At 49.8% G+C, this 17,380-nt stretch overlaps 1 protein-coding gene and 1 pseudogene across 2 annotated transcripts in view; one reads left to right on the top strand and one right to left on the bottom strand.

Annotated features, from left to right (window-relative positions):
- Positions 1-17,380, bottom strand: part of LOC148522636 (uncharacterized) — a 764,886-nt pseudogene that overhangs the window by 411,895 nt on the left and 335,611 nt on the right. The window lies entirely within an intron of this gene.
- Positions 16,170-17,380, top strand: part of LOC148522637 (uncharacterized) — a 233,626-nt gene continuing 232,415 nt past the window's right edge. Inside the window, exon 1 of the mRNA XM_088473994.1 lies at positions 16,170-16,350. The gene's annotated coding sequence lies outside the window, so the exon portion shown is untranslated. The remainder of the gene's footprint in view (positions 16,351-17,380) is intronic.

Below are 17,380 nucleotides of genomic sequence, written 5' to 3'. Positions count from 1 at the left end.
CTACCTGGCTTACCATTTCAGGTTGATGTTGGTCGTATTATCTTGGCCATGCTTCTGGAACCCGACCAACCTCAACCTCGTCCCAGGCGTAGGCATCGTAGGCGTGCAAGGCCCCAGATATATAGAACATGTGTCACCCTTTTTGGAATGCCCGATGATGAGGTTTTAAGACGATACCGTCTTCCTCCACAAATCATCATAGACACTCTCTCATTAATAGAGAGTGATCTTGAGCGGCAAATTGACAGTCCTACAGCAATACCACCACTTACGCAATTAATGTCGGTGTTACATTTCTGTGCCTCAGGATCCTTTCAAACCACGGTGGGAATAGTTCCCGGAATATCCCAATCCTCCTTTTCAAGGATCCTGAGGGCAGTGATGGAGGCCCTTTTCAAACACCTCCATAATTTTATTAAAATGCCATTGGATATGGGTTCCTTTAGTGTGGCGAAGGACAATTTTTACCAAATAGCTGGCTTACCACACATCATAGGGGTTGTGGATGGCACTCACATACCACTTCAGCCTCCAGCAAGGCTGGAGGCTATATTTAGGAACCGCAAGCACTATCATTCACTGAATGTAATGGTGGTATGTGATGCCTCCCTCCAGATCCTGTCCCTGAATGCCAAATTCCCCGGGAGTTCACAGGATTCCTTCGTCATCCGGCAATCAGGGATTTGGCCTAAATTAGACAACCTACAAGCTGGTGATGCGTGGCTTCTGGGTAAGTTGACACCTTTAGTTGAAACCAATGCAAAGCTTGATACACAATGGTCCTGATTGTTGTATTTGTCTTTTCACAGGAGACAGTGGTTACCCTTGCACGCCCTGGCTTCTCACTCCTTATTTGAGTCCCACACCAGGGCCACAAAGTGAGTATAATTCCGCACTTACAGCCACCAGGCAGGTGGTGGAGTGCTGTATCAGCCTTTTAAAAGGCCGATTCAGATGCCTCCACCGCTCTGGTGGCGAACTAATGTATTTGCCAGCTATGGTTTCGAAAATTGTGGTCCTGTGTGGGATATTTCACAACATCACCATAAGGAGTGGTGTCCCAATGCAGCCAGAGGATGCCTTGCCTGAGGATGGCCCCCCCGAGGTTGGTCGGAGGTCAGTATGTGGGGGGGCCATACGCGATGATGTGGTGGCCAGATATTTCAGGTAATTATTGACAAACATTTACTTAATTGACACAATGTCGACATGTACTATTGTAATGTGCCTTTTTATTATTTTTAAACTTTTTTTTTCTTGTCTTCCCTTAAAATCCTCGAAAAAACGATGCCTACTACCTGATCCACTAAATTGTCTTCATGTGGCCACATTGGATCGAACTTTGGGAACAATTATTTCATTGCCTCATTTGTGGATTTATGTTGGCCTGCTACTATTTCAACAGTTCTTGATTGTTTCTTTTGTTGTTTGCTGTTGGTGTTGGTTGTTTTTTGTAGTGTCTTTCACTGTGTGAATTGCTTGTCAAAATTCACTTTCTGTATTTTTTTGGTGTGTATTAAATTTTTGTTTGCCATTAAAAAGACTGTTTATTTTAAAATTACAAGCACGTGTAACCTGGCCCAAAAAATGCCGCCTTTCGTAATGCCTAATCCTGTAATGTGTGAAATGGTTAAGTCTTTGAACATGCTTTGTGGCTTTCAAAATGCACCAAAGGTATTATGTTGAATCAGTAGGTTTTCTAAACTAGGCCTAAGCAGGTTTGATTTTCTATTTACATTACCCACCCAAAGAAAAACAAAAAAATTTTGGTATTTCTACAAACCTATTGGTATGGTGAGGTGTTTAATGTGGCAGCTTACATACTTACTAGCGCTTTGTACAATCTAATTTACCTTACTTTAAAGAACATGATCAAATAGTCTATTTATGGAAGGTTAAACAATGTAATTTTTACAGACACGGAATGAGACTCGTTAAAATACAATGCAATTTTATTGCCTAGAACAGTTTTGGCCTAATCCAAAAAACAAAAAAATTAATCTCCGAAGGACCGCCGCCATGTGATCAAGGACCACTAGCATCCCAATTACGTGGGCACGCAAGGCAGCCAATCCCTTCTGCATTGAATGCAGCCGCCTCTGGTCCTCTGTTGGAAAAAAAAGAGGGATCATTAATAAAATGACACCTTACATTAGAAGTTTACAAAACAAACTAAACAAATAAATATAGTTTAAACAAAGATACAGTTTTGATGATAAAAACAAAGTACTGGCAAATGCAAAGATGGTATAAATACTAAATTAAAAATGAACACACAAAAAATACCCAAGTATGAGTGTTTGGACATGTGTGATATGTATCAGTGGTAAATATCCAAGACATTGTCTATCAAATTAATAATGTTTACAAAAAAAAAAACTTTTAAAGGGAAACATACCGGTCATCGGGATTGTGGGTCTTTGAGGCCCTCCATCCTCCTCTTCCTCGGAGGTGGGCCAGTGCTGGTGGTTAGAAAGAGGGGAGATTCCAGAAATGGTGGACGGTGATGAAAAGCAATGTGGGGGGAGGGGAGGGTGAAGAATAGAGAGGGGGTGGAGTGGAGGGTGAATTTTGGGTGTGGGGCAAATTGGTAGAGGGAGGGGCCTCAGGTAGTGGCCGGTCAGGGGTGGAGGGGGAATTGGGGGAAGGTTGGGGAGAGGTGTTTGGGCTGGGAGTTGGCATCAGGGGACGAGCCCGCCGTCTGATTCGGTGGCGATGCCGGCTTCTGCGTTCAGCCCCTAAATGATGGTTGAAAAATGTTTAGGTTTTTTTGGGGGGGGTTTGGTATCAAATTTACAACACCACAAATGTACAAACAGTAAAAATACGGAAAACATGCACACGCAGGCCTGTCAAAATAAAAACAACAGGGCTATACTGGAAACAAGCACACGCAGGCCTGTCAAAAAAAACCAACAGGGCTATACTGGAAACAAGCACACGCAGATAGGGCCGCAAGAAACAAACAGGGCTATACTGGAAATAAGCACACGCAGATAGAGCCGCAAGAAACAAACAGGGCTATACTGGAAACAAGCACACGCAGATAGGGCCGCAAAAAAATACCAGAAAATAAAAAAAAACACTTACTTGCTTCGATCCGCAGCCGCAAACAGGCCAGCAAGAGTGGCGTGCGGCAGCGCAGATCTGACCACCTGCGCTCTAACTGGCCGATATTTCGGCGTGAGCCGAAGGAGCGCAGGCGGCAGCGAACCTCCGCATAGGCCATTCGCTTCTGGCGGTTGGTGATGGGGGGAGGCTGGCTGGTGATCCGCTGGTCCATCACCTCCGTCAGTACCAAAAGCTCCCGCCTGGTAAACGCGGAGGCTCTCATGATGGCAATGATTTTTTTTACACAAAACAGTTTTAATAAAGGCCATAGAAAAAATTTGATTGGCTAATGTACTTTGTAAATTAACAGGAACCATTCTATGGGTTATTGTATGAGTCATGTGTCCTCCAGCCTCAAAAATATAATGTGAGTTATGATAGGCTTGATGCAGTGACATGCGTAAGCTAATTTAAATAAAGATATTAAAAAACTAAAATATGCCTATCACAAACACAGGAAAACAATAGGATCATTCGTTAAAAACATGTATTTTTGATAAAGTAAACCATTGGTGAAACCGTACGTATTCTGCGGGAAAAATGACACACACTGACAAAAATAAAGTTTACTGAAAATGAGAAAAAAAATGGATTGCAAACATGTGAAGAGCAATTAAGCTAATTAATACATTGATTGGCATGAAACGATTAAAGTATGTATGAAGAATGAAAGAGCAGGTAATCGAAATCTGACAGGTCCACTTCCGGATTTGACTTGTGCGAGCATCCAAAGCAACCGAAGAGGAGACGAACGGTCGCTATTTGGAACGGTCGCAAGCAAGAGGAGGGGTTGGGAGACTATAGGGCGGAAAAGTCGCTACAAAAGAACTTACGAGCGTGTGTTTGAATTTACATTTTTTCGGACGTACGGTGGACATGCGATCGGCCACTTGCATCTGGGTCTGAATCAGGCCCTTAGTACCTTGGGTATGCAGTCGGGAAGCCGGCGGACCTTATACCGACAGCCGGCTTCCCGACTGTCATATCCCAGCGAGGGTTAAATGACCATCGTCTGCATCTAGACGCCGGTCATTTTACCGAATTCATGCTGAACAAAAATATGAACAATTTGCCGCTGAATAAACCCAAGAATAAACTTTGCATTCTTGATAATTTCTCTGTAGTGTGGCCATCATGTCTCATTTATATGTCACTAATTCACTTCTGTATGTATCTATCTACTTGTTCTCCAAGTTTATGCAGCCAGTCTGGCTTTAATGCATCCAAATGGGCGAGTTCAAAGGAGGTGATTTTATTGCAAACTAACAACCAGATTCCTCTATAACTAAAGCATTAGGTTGTGACTACACTTGTTTAGCACAGACCCAGCGTGGACAGAAGTCTGGATTGTATTTCCCTATAGTAGGGAAATTCCTTATATGGAACCCACAAGGTATCTGTTTGCTTCTGAAATAATCCAACAGGGTGACCCCATGTAGGAATTAGCCAATCTCCTTTTACTTTAATTGTAGCAGCTAAAAAATAAAGTTGTTCTTTAGACTCTTCACCTCCTGTTATTTCCAAAACATCTTTAATCAATATGGCACTTTCCTCTACGTCCGAGATACTGGAGGTAATGTTACATTTCTGCAGCCACTTCAATTTATCCATCTTGCCAGGATGCCACCAAAAAAATAGATATGGTGCAAAATACATTACGTGGCACTCGCGGGACTTAGTAAGGAGTATAGACAGGTGGCAACCACAAAAATTTTGTCAGGACAAGGATATAACAAACAAAGCTTAACTTTATACTGATAGAGAATCACCAGTGGTTAAAGGGTCACCTCCCCCATCTGCTGCCCGCCGGGTACTGGTGATGTCACCGCCACTGCAACGCACGCTCCCTGGCACTACCCAGGAGAGCCCATGGTGACTCATAAGAAAATATAGAAAGGAACAACAAGTGCAATCTGCCAAAGTGCCACAAGATGGCGAAAAGAGATATACAGTACAATATACATTAAAAAACTGCTGTCTCATGTTTTATTGTATATTATATATACATACTTGCCTCTTCTATCCCAGATCAAAATGCGGGCAGGTCTCCTGCCCAGCCGCCTATTGCCGGACTCCCACACCCCCTGCTGCAGGGAGCCAATGGCACGATTCACGATGAATCGCATCATTGCAGCCCCGCCCCCTGCTTCACAATGCTGGTAATGTAGCGGGAGTGAAGCAACGATGACACAAGTGTGTGGTCATCCCCTAATGCCTCTGGAGGAAGATGCCTGCCGGCACTGAAACAGCTGTTGGGACACTTCACTGATGCCACAATGCTGGTTTACGTCCTGCACTTTGGGATGAGTATTACCAGGTGTTTTACTATTTTGCACAAATGGACAATTGCACTTTAAGGGGTCTAGTTACTAAGCAGTGTTATGAGACAGAGGGAAGTGATGTCTGTGATACGGTGCCAGCCAATCAGCTCCCATCTGCCATCTCACAGGCTGTGTTTGAAAAATGACAGTTGGGAGCTGATTGGCTGGCACCTTATCACTTTCTTATCACTTTTCACTCTGTCTCTCTAACACTGCTTAGTAACTAGACACCTAAATGTGAACTGATGGCTTTTTTAGTTTTTTGAGATACGTGATATGAATCTATATGTGATGGATAATATATTTATAATGGCATATAAAAAGGTGTGCTGGCCTTCCAGTTCTTCTGCTTCCTATTATATATAGATGAATTGTATGTAATCAATGTAGAGGTATACTGTGGGCTGCCTTTTATTCTATTTTTAAAGTATCATTTATCTACATTGTTTAATAAATTGTCAACTGTTCCCACCTCAGTGAGTCTATGTTGATACATTCCATCTGTCTCCCAGAGCTGTTTCATTTGCACCAGGAGAGGAGCCTCTCCCCAGCCAGCGTATGCTGCTGTGTGCTGAGCTGTGTGCTGTGTGCTGAGCTGTGTGCTCTGCTGAGCTGTGTGCTGTGCTGTGTGCTGTACTGTGTGCTGTGTGCTGTGCGCTGAGCTGTGTGCTGTGTGCTGAGCTGTGTGCTGTGTGCTGTGCTGTGTGCTGTGCTGAGCTGTGTGCTGTGTGCTGTGCTGAGCTGTGTGCTGTGCTGAGCTGTGTGCTGTGTGCTGTGCTGAGCTGTGTGCTGTGTGCTGTGCTGAGCTGTGTGCTGTACTGTGTGATGTGTGCTGTGCGCTGAGCTGTGTGCTGTGTGCTGTGCTGAGCTGTGTGCTGTGCTGTGTGCTGTGTGCTGTGCTGTGTGCTGAGCTGTGTGCTGTGCTGTGTGCTGTGTGCTGAGCTGTGTGCTGAGCTGTGTGCTCTGCTGAGCTGTGTGCTGTGTGCTGAGCTGTGTGCTGTGCTGTGTGCTGTGTGCTGTGTGCTCTGTGCTGTGCTGTGTTCTGTGCTGTGCTGTGTGCTGTGCTGTGTGCTGTGTGCTGACCTGTGTGCTGTGCTGTGTGCTGTGCTGAGCTGTGTGCTGTGCTGTGTGCTGAGCTGTGTGCTGTGTGCTGTGCTGAGCTGTGTGCTGTGCTGTGTGCTCTGTGCTGTGTGCTGTGCTGTGTTCTGTGCTGTGTGCTGTGCTGTGCTGTGTGCTGTGCTGAGCTGTGTGCTGTGCTGTGCACTGAGCTGTGTGCTGTGCTGTGTGCTGTGCTGAGCTGTGTGCTGTGCTGTGTGCTGTGCTGTGCGCTGAGCTGTGTGCTCTGTGCTGTGTGCTGTGCTGTGTGCTGAGCTGTGTGCTGTGCTGTGTGCTGAGCTGTGTGCTCTGCTGAGCTGTGTGCTGTGCTGTGTGCTGAGCTGTGTGCTGTGCTGTGTGCTGTGTGCTCTGTGCTGTGCTGTGTTCTGCGCTGAGCTGTGTGCTGTGCTGTGTGCTGTGTGCTGAGCTGTGTGCTGAGCTGTGTGCTGTGCTGTGTGCTGTGCTGAGCTGTGTGCTGAGCTGTGTGCTGAGCTGTGTGCTGTGTGCTGTGCTGAGCTGTGTGCTGTGCTGTGTTGTGTGCTGTGCTGTGTGCTGTGTGCTGTGCTGAGCTGTGTGCTGTGCTGTGTGCTGTGCTGAGCTGTGTGCTGAGCTGTGTGCTGTGTGCTGTGCTGAGCTGTGTGCTGAGCTGTGTGCTGAGCTGTGTGCTGTGCTGTGTGCTGAGCTGTGTGCTATGTGCAGAGCTGTGTGCTATGCTGAGCTGTGTGCTGTGCTGTGCTGTGTGCTGTGTGCAGAGCTGTGTGCTGTGCTGTGTTGTGTGCTGTGTGCTGTGCTGTATTCTGTGCTGTGTGCTGTGCTGTGTTGTGTTCTGTGCTGTGCTCTGTGCTGAGCTGTGTGCTCTGTGCTGTGTGCTATGCTGAGCTGTGTGCCGTGCTGAGCTGTGTGCTGTGCTGTGTTCTGTGCTGTGCTGTGTGCTGAGCTATGTGCTGTGCTGAGCTGTGTGCTGTGCTGTGTGCTGTGCTGAGCTGTGTGCTGTGCTGAGCTGTGTGCTCTGTGCTGTGTGCTGTGCTGTGTTTTGTGCTGTGTGCTGTGCTATGTGCTGTGTGCTGTGCTGAGCTGTGTGCTGTGCTGAGCTGTGTGCTGTGTTGTGTTCTGTGCTGTGCTGTGTGCTGTGCTGAGCTGTGTGCTCTGTGCTGTGCTGTGCTGTGTTCTGTGCTGTGTGCTGTGCTATGTGCTGTGTGCTTTGCTGTGTGCTGAGCTGTGTGCTGTGCTGTGTTCTGTGCTGTGCTGAGCTGTGTGCTGTGCTGTGCTGAGCTGTGTGCTGAGCTGTGTGCTCTGTGCTGTGCTGTGTTCTGTTCTGTTCTGTGCTGTGTGCTGAGCTGTGTGCTGTGCTCTGTGCTGTGTTCTGTGCTGTGCTGTGTGCTGTGCTGTGTGCTGTGCTGTGTGCTGAGCTGTGGAGGGTCCAGGGAGGCTGCTGAAGATGCCGGTTGATGAGATCCCAGAAGACGATATACCGGTGTTGGAATCCCAATGCCCGGCATTATGCCGATGCCGACCACCGGCATCCCAAACGTAAGGCTACGGGTAAGTATCAACTTATCCTTGGGATGGGGGGTTAGGTTTAGGACCTCCCCTGGTGGGGTAAGCACCGCTCGGAAGGATTAGGGTTATGCTGTGGGGAGGGGTGGTTAGTCACCACCGGGGAAAGGTTAGGGTTAGGCACCCTCCTGGGAAGTTAGGGTTAGGCACCACCAAGGGAGGGTTAGGGGGGAGAGGGGGAGAGTTAGGGTACTTACCAGCCCCAGTTGGGATACTTCACAGTTGGGATTCCAGCATCCGTATTTCATGTGCCGGGAATCCATCCACCATCATATCATACCCAACCCTGTGCTGCAGGTGAGTTGAAGTGTTAAAGGGGAGAGATTAATTACCCCTCCTACCATCCTGATATGCTCCTATGCAGTACAGGGTGCTTGCCTCCTCTGGGGGAACCCTGTGTGTGTACTGGAGCAGTGCAGTGTAAACCTGTGTGTGTGCTGGAGGAGTGCAGTGTAACTTTGTGTGTGTGTTGAAACAGTGCAGTGTAACCCTGTGTGTGCTGGAACAGTATGGTGTTACACTGTGTGTGTGCAGGAGTAGTGCAGTGTAATCCTATGTGTGTGCTGGAGCAGTGTGGTGTAACCCTGTGTGAGCTGGAGCAGTGCGGTGTAATCCTGTGTGTGTGCTGGAGCAGTGCGGTGTAAGCGTGTAAGCCTGTGTGTGCTGGAGCAGTGCAGTGTAACCTCGTGTGTGCTGGAGCAGTTCGGTGTAATCCTGTGTGTGTGCTGGAGCTGTGCAGTGTAACCCTGTGTGTGATTGAGCAGTGCGGAGTAACCCTGTGTGTGTGCTGGAGCAGTACAGTGTAACCCTATGTGTGTGATGGAGCAGTGTGGTGTAACCCTGTGTGTGTGCTGGAGCAGTGCGGTGTAACCCTGTGTGTGCTGGAGCAGTGCAGTGTAACCCTGTGTGTGTGATTGAGCAGTCTGATGTAGCCCTGTGTGTGTACTGGAGCAGTGCAGTGTAACCCTGTGTGTGCTGGAGCAGTGCGGTGTAACCCTCTGTGTGTGTTGGAGCAGTGCCATGTAACCCTGTGTGTGTACTGGAGCTGTGCAGTGTAACCCTGTGTGAGTGCTGGAGCAGTGTGGTGTAACCCTGTGTGTGCTGGAGCAGTGCAGTGTAACCCTGTGTGTGCTGGAGCAGTGCAGTGTAACCCTGTGTGTGCTGGAGCAGCGCAATGTAACTTGTGTGTATGAGCTGGAGCAGTGCAGTGTAACCCTGTGTGTGCTGGAGGAGTGCAGTGTAACTTTGTGTGTGTGTTGAAACAGTGCAGTGTAACCTTGTGTGTGCTGGAACAGTATGGTGTTACCCTGTGTGTGTGCAGGAGTAGTGCAGTGTAATCCTATGTGTGTGCTGGAGCAGTGTGGTGTAACCCTGTGTGTGCTGGAGCAGTGCGGTGTAACCCTGTGTGATCTTGAGCAGTGCGGTGTAATCCTGTGTGTGTGCTGGTGCAGTGCTGTGTAACCCTGTGTGTGTGATGGAGCAGTGTGGTGTAACCCTGTGTGTGTGCTGGAGCAGTGCTGTGTAACCCTGTGTGTGTGCTGGAGCAGTGCAGTGTAACCCTGTGTGTGTGCTGGAGCAGTGCGGTGTAACCCTGTGTGTGCTGGAGCAGTGCAGTGTAAGCCTGTCTGTGTGCTGAAGCAGTGCGGTGTAACCCTGTGTGTGTACTGGAGGAGTGCAGTGTAACCCTGTGTGTGCTGGAGCAGTGTGGTGTAACCCTGTGTGTGCTGGAGCAGTGCGATGTAACCCTGTGTGTGTACTGGAGCAGTGCAGGGTAAACCTGTGTGTGTGCTGGAGGAGTGCAGTGTAACTTTGTGTGTGTGTTGAAACAGTGCAGTGTAACCCTGTGTGTGCTGAAACAGTATGGTGTTACCCTGTGTGTGTGCTGGAGCAGAGTGGTGTAACCCTGTGTGTGCTGGAGCAGTGCGGTGTAATCCTGTGTGTGTGCTGGAGCAGTGCGGCTTAAGCGTGTAAGCCTGGGTGTGCTGGAGCAGGGCAGTGTAACCTCGTGTGTGCTGGAGAAGTTCGGTGTAATCCTGTGTGTGTGCTGGAGCAGTTCGGTGTAATCCTGTGTGTGTGCTGGAGCAGTGTGGTGTAACCCTGTGTGTGTACTGGAGCAGTGCAGTGCAACCCTGTGTGTGCTGGAGCAGTGCGGTGTAACCCTGTGTGTGCTGGAGCAGTGCCATGTAACCCTGTGTGTGTACTGGAGCTGTGCAGTGTAACCCTGTGTGTGCTGGAGCAGTGTGGTGTAACCCTGTGTGTGCTGGAGCAGTGCAGTGTAACCCTGTGTGTGCTGGAGCAGTGCGGTGTAACCCTGTGTGTGCTGGAGCAGCGCAATGTACCCTGTGTGTGTGCTGGAGCAGTGCAGCGTAACCCTATGTGTGCTGGAGCATTGCGGTGTAACTTTGTGTGTGTGTTGAAATAGTGCAGTGTAACCCTGTGTGTGCTGGAACAGTATGGTGTTACCCTGTGTGTGTGCAGGAGTAGTGCAGTGTAATCCTATGTGTGTGCTGGAGCAGTGTGGTATAACCCTGTGTGTGCTGGAGCAGTGCAGTGTAATCCTGTGTGTGTGCTGGAGCAGTTCGGTGTAATCCTGTGTGTGTGCTGGAGCAGTGCGATGTAACCCTGTGTGTGTGCTGGAGCAGTGCAGTGTAATCCTGTGTGTGTGCTGGAGCAGTGTGGTGTAACCCTGTGTGTGTGCTGGAGCAGTGCGGTGTAAGCGTGTAATCCTGTGTGTGTGCTGGAGCAGTTCGGTGTAATTCTGTGTGTGTGCTGGAGCAGTGCAGTGTAATCCTGTGTGTGTGCTGGAGCAGTGTGGTGTAACCCTGTGTGTGTGCTGGAGCAGTGCAGTGTAACCTCGTGTGTGCTGGAGCAGTTCGGTGTAATCCTGTGTGTGTGCTGGAGCAGTGCCATGTAACCCTGTGTGTGTACTGGAGCAGTGCAGTGTAACCCTGTGTGTGCTGGAGCAGTGCGGTGTAACCCTGTGTGTGCTGGAGCAGTGCAGTGTAACCCTGTGTGTGCTGGAGCAGTGCGGTGTAACCCTGTGTGTGCTGGAGCAGTGCAGTGTAACCCTGTGTGTGCTGGAGCAGTGCGGTGTAACCCTGTGTGTGCTGGAGCAGCGCAATGTACCCTGTGTGTGTGCTGGAGCAGTGCAGTGTAACCCTATGTGTGCTGGAGCATTGCGGTGTAACTTTGTGTGTGTGTTGAAACAGTGCAGTGTAACCCTGTGTGTGTGCAGGAGTAGTGCAGTGTAATCCTATGTGTGTGCTGGAGCAGTGCGGTATAACCCTGTGTATGCTGGAGCAGTGCAGTGTAACGCTGTGTGTGTGCTGGAGCAGTTCGGTGTAATCATGTGTGTGTGCTGGAGCAGTGCTGTATAACCCTGTGTGTGTGCAGGAGCAGTGCGGTGTAACCCTGTATATGCTGGAGCAGTGCGGTGTAAGCCTGTCTGTGTGCTGAAGCAGTGCGGTGTAACCCTGTGTGTGTACTGGAGCAGTGCAGTGTAACCCTGTGTGTGTGATGGTGCAGTGCGGTGTAACCCTGTGTGTGTGCTGCAGCAGTTCGGTGTAATCATGTGTGTGTGCTGGAGCAGTGCAGTGTAACCCTGTGTGTGTGCAGGAGCAGTGCGGTGTAACCCTGTATATGCTGGAGCAGTGCGGTGTAAGCCTGTCTGTGTGCTGAAGCAGTGCGGTGTAACCCTGTGTGTGTACTGGAGCAGTGCAGTGTAACCCTGTGTGTGCTGGAGCAGTGTGGTGTAACCCTGTGTGTGCTGGAGCAGTGCCATGTAACCCTGTGTGTGTACTGGAGCAGTGCAGTGTAACACTGTGTGTGCTGGAGCAGTGCAGTGTAAATATGTGTGTGTGCTGGAGCAGTGCCATGTAACCCTGTGTGTGTACTGGAGCAGTGCAGTGTAACCCTGTTTGTGCTGGAGCATTGCGGTGTAACCCTGTGTGTGTGATGGAGCAGTGCGGTGTAACCTTGTGTGTGTGCTGGAGCAGTGTGGTTTAACCCTGTGTGTGCTGGAACAGTGTAGTGTAACCCTGTGTGTGCTGGAGCAGTGCGGTGTAACCCTGTGTGTGCTGGAGCAGCGCGATGTACCCTGTGTGTGTGCTGGAGTAGTGAAGTGTAATCCTATGTGTGTGCAGGAGCAGTGTGGTGTAACCCTGTGTGAGCTGGAGCAGTGCGGTGTAATCCTGTGTGTGTGCTGGAGCAGTGCGGTGTAAGCGTGTAAGCCTGTGTGTACTGGAGCAGTGCAGTGTAACCTCGTGTGTGCTGGAGCAGTTTGGTGTAATCCTGTGTGTGCTGGAGCAGTGCAGTGTAACCCTGTGTGTGATTGAGCAGTGCGGTGTAACCCTGTGTGTGTGCTGGAGCAGTGCAGTGTAACCCTATGTGTGTGATGGAGCAGTGCGGTGTAACCCTGTGTGTGTGCTGGAGCAGTGCTGTGTAACCCTGTGTGTGTGCTGGAGCAGTGCGGTGTAACCCTGTGTGTGCTGGAGCAGTGCGGTGTAACCCTGTGTGTGTGATTGAGCAGTCTGATGTAACCCTGTGTGTGTACTGGAGCAGTGCAGTGTAACCCTGTGTGTGCTGGAGCAGTGCGGTGTAACCCTGTGTGTGTGCTGGAGCAGTGCCATGTAACTCTGTGTGTGTACTGGAGCTGTGCAGTGTAACCCTGTGTGTGCTGGAGCAGTGTGGTGTAACCCTGTGTGTGCTGGAGCAGTGCAGTGTAACCCTGTGTGTGCTGGAGCAGTGCGGTGTAACCCTGTGTGTGCTGGAGCTGCGTAATGTACCCTGTGTGTGTGCTGGAGCAGTGCAGTGTAAGCCTGTGTGTGCTGGAGGAGTGCGGTGTAACTTTGTGTGAGTGTTGAAACAATGCAGTGTAACCATGTGTGTGCTGGAACAGTATAGTGTTACCCTGTGTGTGTGCTGGAGCAGTGCGGTGTAACCCTGTGTGTGCTGGAGCAGTGCAGTGTAAGCCTGTCTGTTTGCTGAAGCAGTGCAGTGTAACCCTGTGTGTGTACTGGAGCAGTGCAGTGTAACCCTGTGTGTGCTGGAGCAGTGGGGTGTAACCCTGTGTGTGCTGGAGCAGTGCCATGTAACTCTGTGTGTGTACTGGAGCAGTGCAGTGTAAACCTGTGTGTGTGCTGGAGGAGTGCAGTGTAACTTTGTGTGTGTGTTGAAACAGTGCAGTGTAACCCTGTGTGTGCTGGAACAGTATGGTGTTACCCTGTGTGTGTGCTGGAGCAGTGTGGTGTAACCCTGTGTGTGCTGGAGCAGTGCAGTGTAACACTGTGTGAGCTGGAGCAGTGCGGTGTAATCCTGTGTGTGTGCTGGAGCAGTGCGGTGTAAGCCTGTGTGTGTGATGGAGCAGTGTGGTGTAACCCTGTGTGTGTGCTGGAGCAGTGCCATGTAACCCTGTGTGTGTACTGGAGCAGTGCAGTGTAACCCTGTGTGTGCTGGAGCAGTGCGGTGTAACCCTGTGTGTGTGCTGGAGCTGTGCAGTGTAACCCTGTGTGTGCTGGAGCAGTGTGGTGTAAACCTGTGTGTGCTGGAGCAGTGCGGTGTAACCCTGTGTGTGTGATGGAGTAGTGCGGTGTAACCCTGTGTGTGTGATGGAGCAGTGCAGTGTAATCCTGTGTGTGCTGGAGCAGTGCGGTGTAACCCTGTGTGTGTGATGGAGTAGTGCGGTGTAACCCTGTGTGTGATGGAGCAGTGCAGTGTAACATATTTGGCACCCAGGGTGGATCCTTCATTTGTATGCATAGGAGGGGTGTATATAATCACAGTATTTTGGGGGTAAGTCTGTATACAGGAGGTGCGCATATATATACTTATGTGTAAGTACAGGAGGGTGTATACTGTATATATGTATATTGGGGAGGGTTTTGTGTATTTACATGAGCTGTATATATGTATATTATGGGGTATGTGTATAAAAGAAAGGGGTATACATATGGATAAGGGGGTATGTGCATGTACAGGAGGGGTTTAAATATCATACCTCCCAACTGTCCCTATTTCAGTGGGACTGTCCTGCTCGTGGGCACTGTCCCGCTGTGCCACCTATGGGATTCAGTGTCCTGTGGGCGGAGGGACCATACTTACCTACTTTTGAAAACTCTTCTCTGGGAGCAGCCAGGAGAGGAAATGCTGCAGCCAGGTCCGGGAAATGTCCAGGATTCGCTGGTCTGCAAGGAGGGGGCGGGGCTAAATGACACGAATCATCCATACAATCTGCCCATTCGCCCACTTCACTAGGACGTTACAGGGATACGGAAGATCTGCCTACTCCCTCGGGAGTGCGGTGGGCTACCTGATAAATCTTTCGGGTGTGTAGGCAAGTATGCAGGGGACAATCTGACATCAGCAGAACAGTGGTGAATGGATGATGCGCACATGAGTGTGCCATTCACATACACTTTGCCAGACTATGGGAGAGGCTGGGGGCAGTCCAGCAGCTCCCGGACCACTGAGGTAGCCCCCAGCATGACAGAAATGGGGGCGTGGCTCACAGGTATGGCATTTGCTACAAGGCCACGTCCTCTTGTCGCTAAGTCACGGCCCCTAATTTCCGGCATGTGGATTTTTCCCGACCTCCCTCTCAAAAATTTTAGGAGGTATGATTATATATATATATAGTAAATGAACTCCAATATAGAACATGGATGGCGGCACTCCAGGGACTCAAAGAAAGAATAAGGACAAGCTGTGTCCCGTCCTGTGTGCAATGTTTTGGTCTTGCGACTTTTATCAAGAACAGAGCAGTGTACAAATGACATCTTTGAATAGTAGTACATGTAAAAGTTATACCAATTAGGGTCCCATGAGCTGGAGGGTGCTGGTTGGACACCGCCCTCTGCCCGCCCCTGACACGCGCCCAGCTCTGTGCATGATGACGTCATCACGCTGTGCCCCCCACGGATCTCACCGTCCGGTGTGAATGTATGCAGAGAATGCATTAGCGTACGTTGCTGAATCGGGCGCAGAGTGCTGCAGCTGCTGCACGGGGCTATTAGGCTGTCAGCCAGTAGTAGCTCTGTGCTGCGGTGCCAGCTCCGAGTACTGTGGGCAGATATATTGGGCATCCATCGGCTATGTGATATGTCTGTGAATGACGTCGTTCACAGACATATGGCTGGTACACACTCAGTGGCAGTTCTAGGCACAGGCTAGCAGGGCCGTCACCTGTAGCGCAGCCCTGTCTGTACACACCATCACAGGAAAGCCCGCCTCTCGCCCTCCTGTTGTTGTTATTGGATAAATGCTCCGGGGGAGGGAAGGGGCGCAGCAGGTGAGCACGGACGGCGATTGGCGCAGGGAAGCCTAGCATTGGCGCTGAACACAATGACCGACGCACATACGATATGTCGGCCAGTGTGTACCCAGCAATGGAGCGCTTTTCTCCTGGGATCTAAACTGTTCATGTGAGCAGGCTCAGTGATGGCGGCTGGGGGTGAAGACAGCGTCAGGTGACAAAATCCAAGGGGGTGACACTAAAACAGCTCAGCTGTAGCTATAGATGAAGCACCCATGTCAGGGGAGGCTGGGGGCTGTCCAGCATATGCAGAAATGCTGGGAAAGCCTCAGGGTGACAAGACAGGCATGTGATGCGGTCATGCCCTAAAAATATCATACACCAGGGGGCATGGCATCGCAGGCACAAGTCCATACCCCCTTACGTGCACACTGTTGGCATGCGCGGTGAGTCCGCAGAGGCACACGACTGAGAAGGGTTTGTTGACAACAGTTAAAGATCTTATACTGTACCCTAAATGGATCTGACAGCTGGTTCCTGTCTAATTAGGCCCAGTCCTGCATGAACTTTCATTCCCCTGCTTCTCCCTGACAGGGCCATAGTCTGGATCACTGTAGCTACTGTCTGTTTGTAGCATAGGCAGTGATGAGTGGTGCAGTGCACTGTGGTCAGTAACTCACCCTGATTTCTGCTGACAGGCACCTGCTGTCTTTCCCTGGAGACTCTCTGTCCCTGACAGCTCCTGAGAATCAGGGTAACACATGCTCCTGTCAGTCAGGGCTGAGGCCGCACTTCTCCTCCTCAATGCAGACTGCAGCATCTTTGAAGACCTGGAGGCAGACCTGTACTGTCACTGTCCCCCCCCCAGCACCTCCCCCGGGCAGCTGCAATGGTTGGACCCCATGTACTCCTGGCAGCTGCCGTCATCTATTCTCATATCCCCCATCGTCTTTAGGAGCCGCACTGACTGGTCAGGACACTGCAGATCTCCAACCGTTGCTCAACTCCTCTCCTCAGGTACTACAGGCACCTCTTATATCAGTTGGCTAAGGCCACATCCTCAGCACAGGAAAGTCACTTTAAGGGGCAGATGTACTAAGCTCTAGAAAGTGATAAATTGGAGATTGATAAACGACCAACCAGTCAACTCCTAACTGTTTTTTTTTTTCAAACACAGCCTGTGACATGACAGTTAGGAGCTGAGTGGCTGGCAGTTTATCACTTTCCAGAGCTTAATACATCTGCCACCATGTGATGCCCTGTTATGGGGATATCACATAGATATATTATGTGTGAGCATATGTTTATATGTACAGTATATATGTATGTGTGTATGTATGTATGTATGCATATGTGTGACTGTGTATGTATATAAATAGTGTATATGTATGCCGCCTATGGCCCTCATTCAGAGCCGCTCGCAATTAGCGCTCGCTCGTTCATAAAAAGGGGGTGGCTATTCAAATGAACCGTTCGCTCTTTGCGGTCTGTTGCCGCCTCCATGTCTGAACGAGCGAGCAAAACATACACTCGTTTATTTGATAAAAACACCCCCTGGCCGCTCGCATCATACGTCATGTCCGCTATTTATTAGATTAATCGAGTACATCGAACAGCGTATGAACTGCTCGCTATTCTTGTGGTTGGTTTTTTCAACCACAATATTGCGAGCAGTTCTGACTATAAAATAACCCAGTGACGTGGTCAATGACGCTGCTGTATTAATTATGCACACCCATAAAACGCCCGCTTTGACCTTTAAGCACGCCTGCGTTCTGATCTCCACTCCCCCTTTTCAAGCACCTTCCCCTGTTACCACCCACATACGCCTCATTCTGTCACTCAAATTAGCAGGCACTCGCTATATAGCGAACAAACGATTTTCGGCCGCACTGACTGGTTCGCGCATGCGTACTAAAAACCGTACGCATGCGCAGATGTGCAAATATCGCTCGGAACGAGCGTACTGCCGCTTACGAGCGGCTCTGAATGAGGGCCTATGTACTTATGGGAGTAACTGTGTGAATACAAGTGTTTTTGCATAATT

This window comes from Taudactylus pleione, unplaced genomic scaffold (assembly GCF_031769625.1).
Source record: "Taudactylus pleione unplaced genomic scaffold, aTauple2 ptg000145l, whole genome shotgun sequence".
NCBI lineage: Eukaryota > Metazoa > Chordata > Amphibia > Anura > Myobatrachidae > Taudactylus > Taudactylus pleione.
Note: the sequence above shows the minus strand (reverse complement) of the source record. Positions and strands in the feature narration are given on the sequence as shown.